The sequence below is a fragment of the Eretmochelys imbricata genome, chromosome 1 (assembly GCF_965152235.1).
Source record: "Eretmochelys imbricata isolate rEreImb1 chromosome 1, rEreImb1.hap1, whole genome shotgun sequence".
NCBI lineage: Eukaryota > Metazoa > Chordata > Testudines > Cheloniidae > Eretmochelys > Eretmochelys imbricata.
This window is the reverse complement of record NC_135572.1, coordinates 192,788,719-192,802,391: the sequence shown is the minus strand read 5'-3', so window position 1 is coordinate 192,802,391 and position 13,673 is coordinate 192,788,719.

Genomic DNA, 13,673 nt, shown 5'->3' with positions numbered 1-13,673 from the left:
ACTAAAAACTGAAATTTCAGTTCTACAAATGTCTTTCTAAGCTCATTATGCCAGATGAAAAGTAATCACATGGTCATTGTTCTAGGGACCTGAGGTTGATCTCTACTATTGTATTCTGTAAGAGTTGTGTGTCACTTACATTGAAAGATTTAGATATGTCTGCATCTGTGAATATATTTTATCCTATTAAGGCAGAGTGAAGCAAGGAAGCGGGAGTTGCCCAATATCCCTCCGTAATGTCCTGCAGAAATTTACATACACAATTACACTTCTTTCAAAAGCTATATGCCCTTCTTTATCTTGGCACATCAGGAAATAATACTTATTTTTCAACATTTGTGGAGCTTCCTATTTATAGAATAGGTTATTTGTGTATCATGAAAGCCTACTCAACCAGTCAGTTCACCCATCTCTGTTTGTGATGCTTTTGACTTTTTTCTGCAACAACTCCGTGACTTTGTCCCATTTACAAGTATGGCTAATATCCATTCCAGGAATGGCTTTTATTAGGTGTAACTACCTTTCCATAGTATTTACATTTATGGGAACACTAGAAAAGACAGCTGGATGCATTTGCCCTGGGTGAGGTAACCATTTTGACCATACTTCAATTTATCTGGTTTTCTCCCTTTTGATTTCTTGTTACATAGGGGTGGAAGGTATCTTAGCATGTGTGTTTAAAAATGAAAAGGGAAGAAAGGCTATGGCTGACTCATTCTTGCCCTTGAATGGAACACTTAATTAGTAACCAGAACAACTCAATAGACAGCAAACCTAAGCTACATGATAAATTACAAACCTGAACAATTTACAACTGAAACCAAAAGGTGGGCAGTCAGATGTATCTCCTGAGAATATAAATTACTCAGTAGCTGGATCATGTGTGGATTACATTTCACATGTTGCTGACCTACTGATCCAAAAATGAACCCTTGTCTATGTGTATGAATTACAAGATGAGCATATCTAGATGGGAGCCTGAAATTGATTACCAAACTAGAGCAATGTTACACCTCAACCATAAGCAAAATCATTTGGCATTTACTGGTTTCATTTAATTCAAATGGTAAACTGCTCCAGTATGGTAAACTGAGACCCAAGCCACTACAGGTGCAAGCTATTCAGAAGAATCTCACTTGATTATCAAATCCCTAACATTTTTAACATGGAGGTTTTACTATTATTTCAGCAGGGATATAGGGACTTCTGAATGACTTCCTGTGAAGTGGGGTTTGTGTGGGTTGTTCTCAGCAGTATACAAAATAATACAAGCCTTATAGATTTCAAAATTGAACAGGAGAGATGAAATAAAGACTGCTTCAAATAAAAAGGTTGGATACATGCATTTTTTTTTACTCCACACCTTTCGTGGTTTTATAGACATCTATCTTATCTCCCCCTACCCCCCCCCCATCTTTTATCCAAGCTGAACAGCCCCAGTCTTTAATCTTTCCTCATATGGTAGTTATTTCATCAGTTGCCTAATAATTTTTGTTGCTGTCATAAATATAAAGGGAAGGGTAAACCCGTTTGAAATCCCTCCTGGCCAGGGGAAAGCTCCTCTCACTTGTAAAGGGTTAAGAAGCTAAAGGTAACCTCGCTGGCACCTGACCAAAATGACCAATGAGGAGACAAGATACTTTCAAAAGCTGGGAGGAGGGAGAGAAACAAAGGGTCTGTGTGTCTGTCTATATTCTGTCTTTGCCGGGGATAGACCAGGAATGGAGTCTTAGAACTTTTAGTAAATAATCTAGCTAGGTATGTGTTAGATTATGATTTCTTTAAATGGCTGAGAAAAGAACTGTGCTGAATAGAATAACTATTTCTGTCTGTGTATCTTTTTTGTAACTTAAGGTTTTTGCCAAGAGGGGTTCTCTATGTTTTGAATCTAATTACCCTGTAAGGTATCTACCATCCTGATTTTACAGGGGGGATTTCTTTATTTCTATTTACTTCTATTTTTATTAAAAGTCTTCTTGTAAGAAAACTGAATGCTTTTTCATTGTTCTCAGATCCAAGGGTTTGGGTCTGTGGTCACCTATGCAAATTGGTGAGGCTTTTTATCCAACATTTCCCAGGAAAGGGGGGGTGCAAGTGTTGGGAGGATTGTTCATTGTTCTTAAGATCCAAGGGTCTGGGTCTGTAGTCACCTAGGCAAATTGGTGAGGCTTTTTACCAAACCTTGTCCAGAAAGTGGGGTGCAAGGTTTTGGGAAGTATTTTGGGGGGAAAGACATGTCCAAACAGCTCTTCCCCAGTAACCAGTATTAGTTTGGTGGTGGTAGCGGCCAATCCAAGGACAACGGGGGGGAATATTTTGTACCTTGGGGAAGTTTTGACCTAAGCTGGTAAAGATAAGCTTAGGAGGTTTTTCATGCAGGTCCCCACATCTGTACCCTAGAGTTCAGAGTGGGGGAGGAACCTTGACAGTTGCCCTTCTCTGTACCTTTTCCATTTCTAATATCTTTTCTTGAGATGGGGCGACCAGAACTGCATGCGGTATTCCTGGGGTGGTTGTACCGTGGCTTTATAGAATGACATGATATTTACTGTTCTCTTATTGATCCGTTTCCTAACATTGTTAGCTTTTTTGACTGTTCCTGTACATTGCGTGAATGTTTTCACAGAACTATCCACGATACCTCGAAGATCACTTTATTGAATGGTAATGGCTAATTTAGACCCTATTATATTGTTTGTATCGTTGGGATGATGATTTCCATGTGCATAACATTCATCAACATTGAATTTAGCTGCCATTTTGTGAGATTCCCTTTGTAACTCTTCGCAGTTGGTTTTGGATTTAACTCTCAAGTAATTCTGTATTGTCACCTCACTGTTTACCTCTTTTTCTATCTTGCACTGGTCCCAATACAGATTCCTGAGGGACACTGCTATTTATTTCTCTTCAGTGTGAAAACTGACCATTTTATTTGTACCGTTTGTTTCCTATCTTTCCATCAGTTACTGATCCATTGGAGGATCTTCCCTCTTATCCCATCACTGCCTACTTTGGTTAAGAGTCTTTGGTGGGGGACCTGATTAAAGGCTTTTTGAAAGTCCATGTGTATTCAGTGGATTGCCCTTGTTCGTTTGGCCTCAAAGAATTCTAATAGATGAATGAGGCATGATTTTCCCCTTACAGAATCCATGTTGACTCTTCCCCAGCAAATCATGTTCAACTATGTCTGATAATTCGGCGCTTTCTTAGAGTTTCAACCAGTTTATTTAGTACTGAAATAAAGCTTACTAGTCTGTAATTGCCAGAATTGCCTCTGGACCCTTTTTTTTTAAAAAAAAAAAAAGTGTTACATTAGCTATCATCCAGCCATGTGGTACAGACGCTGGTTTCAATGATAGGTTACATACCACAGTTGCACATGCATAGATGAGTTAAAGCAGCATGGGAGGACATGGTGAAGAAAAAGTTGGCACCTTATTTATATTTGATACTCATGCTAAGGCTATCCCACTGAAAATAATGGTGGGATGCCTAAAGGAAAAAAAATTACTGTGGAGAGAGGCTGCCTGCTGAAGGATTCCTGGTACCAGAGAGATTTACAAGCTGCTGATAAGGATGTGTTTCAATGGGTTCTGCAAACTCTTGGCTTGGATGGATGCTCTGTTTTACCATGAAGTTTACCACTCACGTGTTCTGGTGTGATTCTAATCTCACTGAGTAATGCCTCTGTGTGCTATGGGCTACTTGTCTGTGGCATCTGTTTCTCCATCTTCCTTTATAATCACCAAGACAATGAATATTTTTAATGACCACCTGCCCAAATTATTTTTGCTATCTTTGTAGAAATATTGTATGCTGACAGGTTTCAGAGTAACAGCCGTGTTAGTCTGTCCTTTTCTTTTTGTATGCTGACACTAATCTTATGCATTTTTTAAAAAATAAGTTAACTGATGTCAGTGAGTTAAAAAAAAAATCATTATTTGACCTATTGTAGGTGCGGGGGTACCTTCCTATTCTCTATATCAAACGTAATTCACCTGCTTTCACAATGATTTCAATTTGTACTTTGTCATTTCTTTATATTAATCTCCCTGTCCCATTCATTGCCAGATACAAAGTATAACTTAAGAGCATGTAGCATACTAATTGGATCCAGCTTGCTGTACAAGAAATCTAATGATTTAAATTCCGTGTGCAGATTCAGGTGTAACAGCCCAGGCAAGTACTTGTTAATCTTATTTTCCATACAGTAACCCCCATATCTCTGCTTTCTATCTCACATGATGTTATATGAAGCATTCAAAGTTTCCTTAGTCTAAGGGCATGTCTACACTACAAAATTAGGTCAAATTTATAGAAGTTGATTTTTTAGAAAGCGATTTTATACAGTCGATTGTGTGTGTCCCCACTAAGCGCATTAAGTCAGCGGAGTGTGTCCACAGTACCGAGGCTAGCGTCGACTTTCGGAGCGTTGCACTGTGGGTAGCTATGCCACAGTTCCCGCAGTCTCTGCCACCCATTGGAATGCTGGGTTAAGCTACCATTGCCTGATGGGGCAAAAACATTGTCATGGGGGGCTTTGGGTACATGTCATCAGTCGCCTCTCCCTCTGTGAAAGCAACAGCAGACAATCGTTTTACGCCTTTTTTCCTTGCGGGAGCCATACTGCTTTCAGCAGACAGTGTAGTACGTCTGCAAACCGTCGTAATCGAACAACCACTTCCGCTGCCACTCTGCTCTCCTGCTCTCCCGATGCTATGAATCCACCTCGGAGGTCCTCTATATGACCATCCTCATCCACCGCTTCTGCTGCCATTCTGCTCTCCTGGTGGTCTTGCAGGGCCGATTCCACTGCAACTGCTCGGCTGCTCTTGTCTCGCCATACCATGGCAAGCGTGCAGCCCGCTCAGCTGTTGTGTCCTGGCAGCAGACGGTGCAGTAGGTCTGCAAAACTGGTCATCTAACCACCGCTTCCCCTGCAACTCTGCTGTCCTGCTCTTCTGCAGACGCCATGCCACGGCAAGCATGGAGCCCGCTCAGATCACTATGGTAGTTATGAGCATTGTAAACATCTTGCGCATTATCATGCAGTATGTGCAGAACCAGAATCTGCAAAAGCAGGCGAGGAGGCAACAGCAGCGCGGTGACGAGAGTGATGAGGACATGGACACAGACTTCTCTCAAAGCACAGACCCCAGCAATTTGGCCATCCTGGTGGCAATGGGGCAGGCTCATGCCATGGAACACCAATTCTGGGCCCGTGAAACAAACACAGGCTGGTGGGACCGCATAGTGTTGCAGGTCTGGGATGATTCCCAGTGGCTGCGAAACTTTCGCATGCGTAAGGGCACTTTCATGGAACTTTGTGACTTGCTTTCCCCTGCCCTGAAGTGCAAGAATACCAAGATGAGAGCAGCCCTCACAGTTCACAAGTGAGTGGCAATAGCCCTCTGGAAGCTTGCAACGCCAGACAGCTACTGGTCAGTCAGGAATCAATTGGAGAGGGCAAATCTACTGTGGGGGCTGCTATGATCCAAGTAGCCAACACAATCACTGAGCTGCTGCTGCTATCAAGGGTAGTGACTCTGGGAAACGTGCAGGTCATAGTGGATGGCTTTGCTGCAATGGGATTCCCTAACTGTGGTGGGGCAATAGATGGAACCCATATCCCTATCTTGGGACAGGACCACCAAGGCAGCCAGTACATAAACTGAAAGGGGTACTTTTCAATGGTGCTGCAAGCACTGGTGGATCACAAGGGATGTTTCACCAACATCAGTGTGGGATGGCTGGGAAAGGTACATGATGCTCGCATCTTCAGGAACTCTGGTCTGTCTGAACAGCTGCAGCAAAGGACTTACTTTCCAGACCAGAAAATAATCACTGGGGATGTTGAAATGCCTATAGTTATCCTTGGGGACCCAGCCTACCCCTTAATGCCATGGCTCACAAAGCCACACACAGGCAGCCTGGACAGTAGCCAGGAGCTGTTCAACTATAGGCTGAGCAATTGTAGAATAGGGGTAGAATGTGCACTTGGACGTTTAAAAGCGCACTGGTGCAGTTTACTGACTCGGTTAGACCACAGCGAAACCAACATTCCCATTGTTATTACTGCTTGCTGTGTGCTCCACAGTATCTGTGAGAGTAAGGGGGAGACGTTTATGGCAGGGTGGGAAGTTGAGGCAAATCACCTGGTTTACACTGATTATGCGCAGCCAGACACCAGGGCGATCAGAAGAGCACAGCAGAGCGCGCTGCGCATCAGAGAAGCTTTGAAAACCAGTTTCATGGCTGACCAGGCTATGGTGTGACAGTTCTGTTTGTTTCTCCTTGATGAAAACCTGCCCCCTTGGTTCATTCTACTTCCCTGTAAGCCAGCCGCTCTCCCCTCCTCCCTTCGATCACCGCTTGCAGAGGCAATAAAGTCATTGTTGTTTCAAATTCATGCATTCTTTATTAATTCGTCACACAAATAGGGGGATAACTGCCAAGGTAGCCTGGGAGGGGTGGTGGAGGAGGGAAGGACAAGGCCACACTGCACTTCAAAACTTATTGAATGCCAGCCTTCTATTGCTTGGGCAGTCCTCTGGGGTGAAGTGGCTGGGTGCCTGGAGGCTCCTCCCCCCCACCCCTTGCATTCTTGGGCATCTGTGTGAGGGGGCTTTGGAACTTGGGGAGGAGGGTGGTTGATTACACAGGGGCTGCAGTGGCAGTCTGTGGCTTTCCTGCACCTCAACTATATGCTGGAGCATATCCGTTTGATCCTCCAGTAGCCTCAGCATTGCTTCCTGCCTCCTTTCATCATGCTGCCACCTCTCCTGTTGCTCCCGCACTTGTCCTCTCGCGCGTCCCTCCTGTCCTCGCGTTCATTTTGTGCTTTCCTGGACTCTGCCTTTGTCTGCTCCACGCATTCTGCTGAGCTCTTTTAGTTTGAGTGGACTGCATGAGCTCAGAGAACATTTCATTGCGAGTGTGTTTTTTTCACTTTCCCACACACCCAATTCTCTGGGATGATCGCTTCACCCCTCCCTCCCCACCTCATGGCTAACGGGGGGGAGGATTTCTTTTCAGCCACAGGCAAACATCCCAGCAGGAACGGCCACCTCTGAATGTCCCCTTAATAAAATTCCTCTATTTCAACCAGGTGACCATGAATGATATCACTCTCCTGAGGATAACACAGAGAGATAAAGAATGGATGTTGCTTGAATGCCTGCAAACACTGAGACCAAACGCTGCCATGCTTTGTTATGCAATGATTCCCGATTACGTGCTACTGGCCTGCCATGGTAAGGTGTCCTACCATGGAGGACGCAATAAGGCTGCCCTCCCCAGAAACCTTTTGTAAAGGCTTTGGGCGTACCGCTAGGACAGCTTCATTGAGATATCCCTGGAAGATTTCTGCTCCATCCCCAGACATGTTAACAGACTTTTCCAGTAGCTGTAATGGCCACGAAGGCATCCCAAGGCTTCAGGGCAAATTAATCATTAAACACGCTTGCCTTTAAACCGTGTATTATATTTACAAAGGTACACTCACTCCGCCTTCAAGGTCTGGGAGCCTGGATTGGGAAGGTATTGGCTCCAGGGTGATAAACAGTTCCTGGCTGTCGGGGAGCATGGTTTCTCAGCGTACACCAGCAAGCGATCTTCAACCTCCCCCTCCTCATCATCTTCCTCATCCCCAAAATCCTCATCCCTGTTGCTTGAGACTCCCTTGCAGGAGTCCAAGTACAGGTGTGGGGTAGCTGTAGGGGCACCCCCTAGAATTGCATGCAGCTCATCATAGAAGCGGCATGTCTGGGGCTCTGACACCGAGCGGGCCTTTGCCTCTTGGGGTTTTTGGTAGGCTTGCCTGAGTTCCTTAAGTTTCACGTGGCACTGCTACTCCCTGTTATAGCCTCTGTCCTTCATGCCCTTGGAGATTTTTTTTCAAATATTTTGGCATCTCGTCTTCTGGAACGGAGTTCTGATAGCACGGATTCGTCTCCCCACACAGCGATCAGATCCAGTACCTCCTGTTCGGTCCATGCTGGAGCTCTTTTGCAATTCTGGGACTCCATGGTCACCTCTGCTGATGACATCTGCATGGTCACCTGTGCTGATCAGCTTGCCACGCTGGCCAAACAGGAAATGAAATTCAAAAGTTCGCGGGACTTTTTCTGTCTATCTGGCCAGTGCATCCGAGTTGAGAGCGCTGTCCAGAGCGGTCACAATGGAGCACTGTGGGATAGCTCCTGGAGACCAATACCGTCAAATTGCATCCACACTAACCCAAATTCGACCCTGCGATGTTGATTTCAGCACTAATCCCCTTGTCGGGGAGGAGTACAGAAATTGATTTTAAGAGCCCATTCAGTCGACAAAAATGGCTTCGTTGTGTGGACGGGTGCAGGGTTAAATCGATTTTATGCTGCTAAATTCGACCTAAACTCGTAGTGTAGACTAGGGCTAAGTATTATTGATGATCAACGGATCACTTAAAGTTTCAAATTGGCTTTGTGGCCTATTAAAAAATGTTCAGGGTTTCACATTTTGTCACACATCTGATATTCAAAGTGAAATGAGGAGTCATCCTGTTTCCCACTCAATCCTTGGCCTTTCTCCTCCCGCGAGCAATGTTACCACTTACTGTTTGGGGTAGTGGGTTTTTGTAACGTGTTTGCTTGTTCAATAGGAAATAGACCGAAACCAAAAAATTCACTTTGTAGTCATCAGAATATCTACATTTAGGTGCCATTACTCTGGGCTGAATCTGAACTTCCTATTTGCGGGTTAAATGTTTTAAAACTCCAGTAATGGAATATTTAGACCACAACCAATTTTTTGTAGCTACGACATACAGAGGATTTAGATCATTAATTTATTCCCTGTATTTATGGTGAAAATGGTTACAATTACCTAGTTGTCTGAGTAGAATCAGTTTCTTTCCAAAGGAAATTTTAAGAATTAAATCATTATCCTTTCTCACCTTCAAAATCAATGTTGGTCATCTTAAATGTTACTATTTTGGTCACCAGGTTTAAAGTGCTGCTCTTTCAAATGTCCTCCACTTCTGGCAGTTTTTATTAGGTTTACTGGGCTTATTGATTATTGACTTCACTGCAGATTTATCTGAGCTAAGAATGGTGTCCCAGCAACACAAAGGAGCTCTGGACATTGACAGAGAAACTCAGATGGGGAACCTTGCTGATTTTGATTAGTGTATGTATTAGTGTAGTATATTTTGATGTGTATGTTGTAGACGCTAATAAGGGCTTGTCTGTCTTCACTACTGGGGAGATTGATGCTGCTGCAATCAATGCGGCGGGTGTCAATTTAATGGGTCTAGTAAAGACCTGCTAAATCGATGGCAGCGTGCGCTCCAGTGAACCCCGCTACTCCAGCTCCCCAAGAAGAGTAAGGGAAGTCAACTGGAGAGTGTCTCCCGTCGACGCAGTGACGATACCGGGGTAAGTTGACTGACCTAAGCTACATCAACTCCAGCTACGTTATTCACGTAGTTGGAGTAGTGTAACTTAGGTCGAGTTACCCTGATAGTGAAGACAAGCCTTATAGATGTGTTCATCCCGCCATGATACTATTTACACGGTATCCAGTTGCGTCCAATATGCCACTGAAGGGTCATTCAAATATTCATGATTTTGAAATTGTTTTCAGCTTTAAAAGTAGAGCAGGCAGTTGAGCAAGATAGAGCGGAAAAATAGAGAAAGAATCACTGTTGAAGAATAAATTATAACCTCTATAAATATCCCTTGTTTTATAAAAGAATTTTAATAGCTATCTAGCTGGCCAGTGCAGTAGGTGGATAGACTGATTGACTTTACAAACTGATCTGCAACAGAAGTTTAAATTCATGACTCTATCCAAATTTAATCTACAAAACCCTGTTTAATACTGTCTTCCAAAATGGGGGGCAGTGCTACCTGTCTGACACTAAGGAGCAACCCTCAAAGAAACTGGTATGAATGCATCAAAAAGAAGGAACAATTCTGGTCAGGGGGAAAAATTAGGTGTAAATTTACCTGGGGTAAATATAATCCACAGAGTGAGGGAAGAAGCTTTTATAATGATGGACAAAGATCTGGACATCTTAATTCCTTTGTGTATTTAAAATATTCAGCCATTGAGAGAATGCTTCTGTTTTGTGTGTACTCGGTTTCATTCATGCAGTTCTATTTACATTTATTTATATTAATGTGGTGTATTTATGCCATGTTTGTCTGTCTGATTGTTCTTCCTCCACAAATACTTTTGGTTTTATATTACATCCAACATACCTTTTTTCCCTCTGTGTTAAATAGTAAATAAATGTAATCCTGTTTATCAGCTTTCAATTTAGCCTGTTGTTTACTTCTTCATTATTGGCTGAGTGGGCCAGACCTTACTGAACCTGCCTCCTACCTATCATTTTTGTTAATTGTGATTAGATACAGTCCCTTAATCCAAGATAGGCATTGTTCAGGACCTGAGATTTATAGCATCACAGTCCTCTAACACCAAATAAAAATGTAGACTCTCTTTAAGAGGAAAAATTCTATTCAGCTATGCCTCTGCAGCTGCTAAGCTATACGGATCCCTCTAGTCTTGCTGTTATACACAATAGGGAAGCTGTGTCTGAAACTGTGTCTTACTCAATAGAGAGATGATGGTGTTCAAGGTGATTGCATTGGTGTCAGGAACCAGGGCCTGCAGTGGACCCAGTTAGGGTGACCAGATGTCCCGATTTTATAGGGACAGTCCCGATTTTGGGGTCTTTTTCTTATATAGGCTCCTATTACCCGCACCCCCTGTCCCAATTTTTCACATTTGCTGTCTGGTTACCCTTGACCCAGGCTCTGGGCAACCTTCAACCACAGCTAGCCTGTAGTTGGCCGCCTGATTGGCGATACCACCTGATAGTTTGGAAGGGTCAGCAGAACAGCTTTTAAGCCCAGCAGCAGCAGAAGTTCAGTGGCTCTGCAAGGCATTAGCACACGACTTTGATAGCTCCTGCATCTGCTTGGACGTAGCCCTGTTCCTGCCTGGTTCTGGCCCATGGCCCCAGTTCCTGACCTCTGACTTCAGCTCTGGTCTGTGGCTCTGGCATCTGGTCTCTCAGTGTAGTTCTGAGCCTGGGCTTCTGATCCCTGGCTTTTGGTGCCTGCTCTAACCACTAGGCCTGAGTGCCCACATCCTGGTCACTGAGGACTGGTCCCTAACCATTTTTATTATGTCATTCCCACGTATCATTCAGTGTGAAGAGTAGTGGGGTGTGAACCCTCCATGAAGGACTGTATGTTTTTTGCTAAGCTAATAGCCTGCTATTGTTGATCATACACTGCAGGTGAAATGGGCCATGCAAACAGGCACACCTAACAGTTAAAGGAAAGCAGTAGTAATGAACAGTTGTTATAATAATTTACATAAATATGCATGTGTGAAAGTAGAATGAATTATATTGAAATTATAATTCATTAAAGAAATGCTACTTGAAGGGTTTGTTGAAATATAGTTGTCAGGAAGAGAAACATTAAGGAGTGTGAGACAATGGGTCCTCAAACTAATTAACTTAGAGCTCCTACTGAGCTAGGAGATTGGTAAACGTTAGTATGCAAATAAGATATGTATGTATATTTGTCAGTTTCTGCTTTCTTTTGTCTCTTATGTTAAATTGGCTCTGGCTTAGCTGTATAAGTTATCTTGAGCCTCAGAGAGGGGCTCACATCTGGGTGCATTAGCAAAGCGCTTTGCTAATAAACAGAGTGGTCTGACAAATTATGTGAGTCCTGAATCTGACTTTGACAATTTGGAGGTTCCACCTAGATGGCAACCGTCTTCTCTGGGGCTGTGTGACTCCTGACTGTTCTTAGGATGGCCGTGGCAAGCCGGCACCTGGGCATTTGGCCCGAGCGGTCCTCCGCCAGAATGGAAGGGGGCATGACCACAGTGAAGTCTACGCCATCGAACCTGTTGGTTCCCACTCTGTTCTGGTAGGGATCCCGGGATCTGACATCAGGAATCTGGTCAGGTAATTATTTCTGTATTTTGTCCGGACTGAGGACTGTCTTGTCTCTGTGTCTATCTGTCCTCCCTGTGGTGTGTTTGAGTCTGGGCGTCGTCTCCGTCCGGGGATCGGCTGACCAAAGGGTTCCTGTCCCCACGGTCTGAGTGAAATCTGCACAATCGCAGCCGCACCGCACCTTGGGTAAAACCCTTGGTGTGAAAGCAAGGGCGATTAAGGCAATAGCCTGTGGGCTCCTTTTGTGTGTTGCACCGGGCATCGCTCTGACGAACCCGACTTTCCTTCTTGTGTGATTGGTGTGTAAAGTCCTCCTGTATGGGTAACCAGACGTCTAAGTCGGGACAGTTCCCTAAAGGAATGCCAGCTCAGTTTATGTATTTTAGGAAGAGTCCGGACTCCTGTAAATTTCTGGAAAAATGGTCTAGGCTAAGGGGATCAGATAGAGTGGCTACTACCACCACTACGCTTCTGTCCCCAGAAGCCTTTACAGCTATTCTGAGGGAAAATGGGCCCTTTTCCCACAGAAATGGTCTATAAGGGACTGCTGCAGGCAGAGAGAGAATCTGATCAAAATTGTTTGACTATTGGGTAATGTAATCAAAATCACTAAAGGATGTAAGGGGTTTCTATTGGAACTTAACTTGGCTGCTCCTGGGTGTGTCTAGTTGTACAAGATGGAAGTGTTATCGGGGTACAGTTGTGTAAAAGAGTAATCACAGTGCAAGGGATGTTAGGCAAAAGAGAATTTTGTGTGTGTGTATAGTGCTAAAATCTGAAGCTGTGTCTCAGCTATTACCTGAGAATAAACTTATAGCTTGGTACAGCAGAGAAACTATTGCAAACATGGTCTGTTGCACAAGAGGGGAAACTGAGGTACACCACCTCATGGATTTCATAAATGACCAGTGAGTGGGGTAATTCACTAGCCTGACTATAGAACAGCCTGACTATAGAACAAAATAAGTTCAGCCTGGAGGTAATTCTTCTGTTTTTCCTGCAATTAGCAAGGAAATTTGTAAAAGAAAGTGGTATTATTATGAAGCAATAATCTGTCCCCACCAGGGGGGTGGAAATTGTTTCTTTTGTTTTTAGACTCTACAAGCAAGCTGGCGCCAGCGGAAGAATAACTCAGAATACCATGGATCTATGTTTTGTGTTGTTTGTCTGTGGTGTTTGTCTTGTTGCTAGCATTGTTGTGTTTTAATGAACAGAAAACCTCATGACATGGGTGGGGGATGGCTTCAAAAGGCTGACCTTGGGGGGTGGGGTGGGGGGGAAGATGTGTATGGGAATGCAAAAGGCTAACTCAGGAGAATCCCAAAATTCAGTGGCCACTGTTAGGATCTTGGGACAAAGACCGAGTAGACGTCTTAAAAGACAAACTCGGCCAACCTAAAACTAAATTGGCAAAAGGAGAGGTTGATTGTTTCATGCAGTGGTGGGAAGAGGCAAATCATAGGTGGACAGAATCAAAACTTGCCTCTCTCAAAGATTCTGGCTTCTATCTCCCCAGATGCAACTCATTTTACTGTTGTTGATTTGTGCTCTGCTTTCTTTTCTGTCCCGGTTCACCCTGCCTCCCAGTTCCTGTTTGCCTTTTCTTACAAGGGACAATAGTACACATGGACCACACTGCCCCAGGGGTATACTGAAAGCCTGTCATATTTTTCCCAAGCATTAGCCTGAGACCTTGCTGACCTTGTTT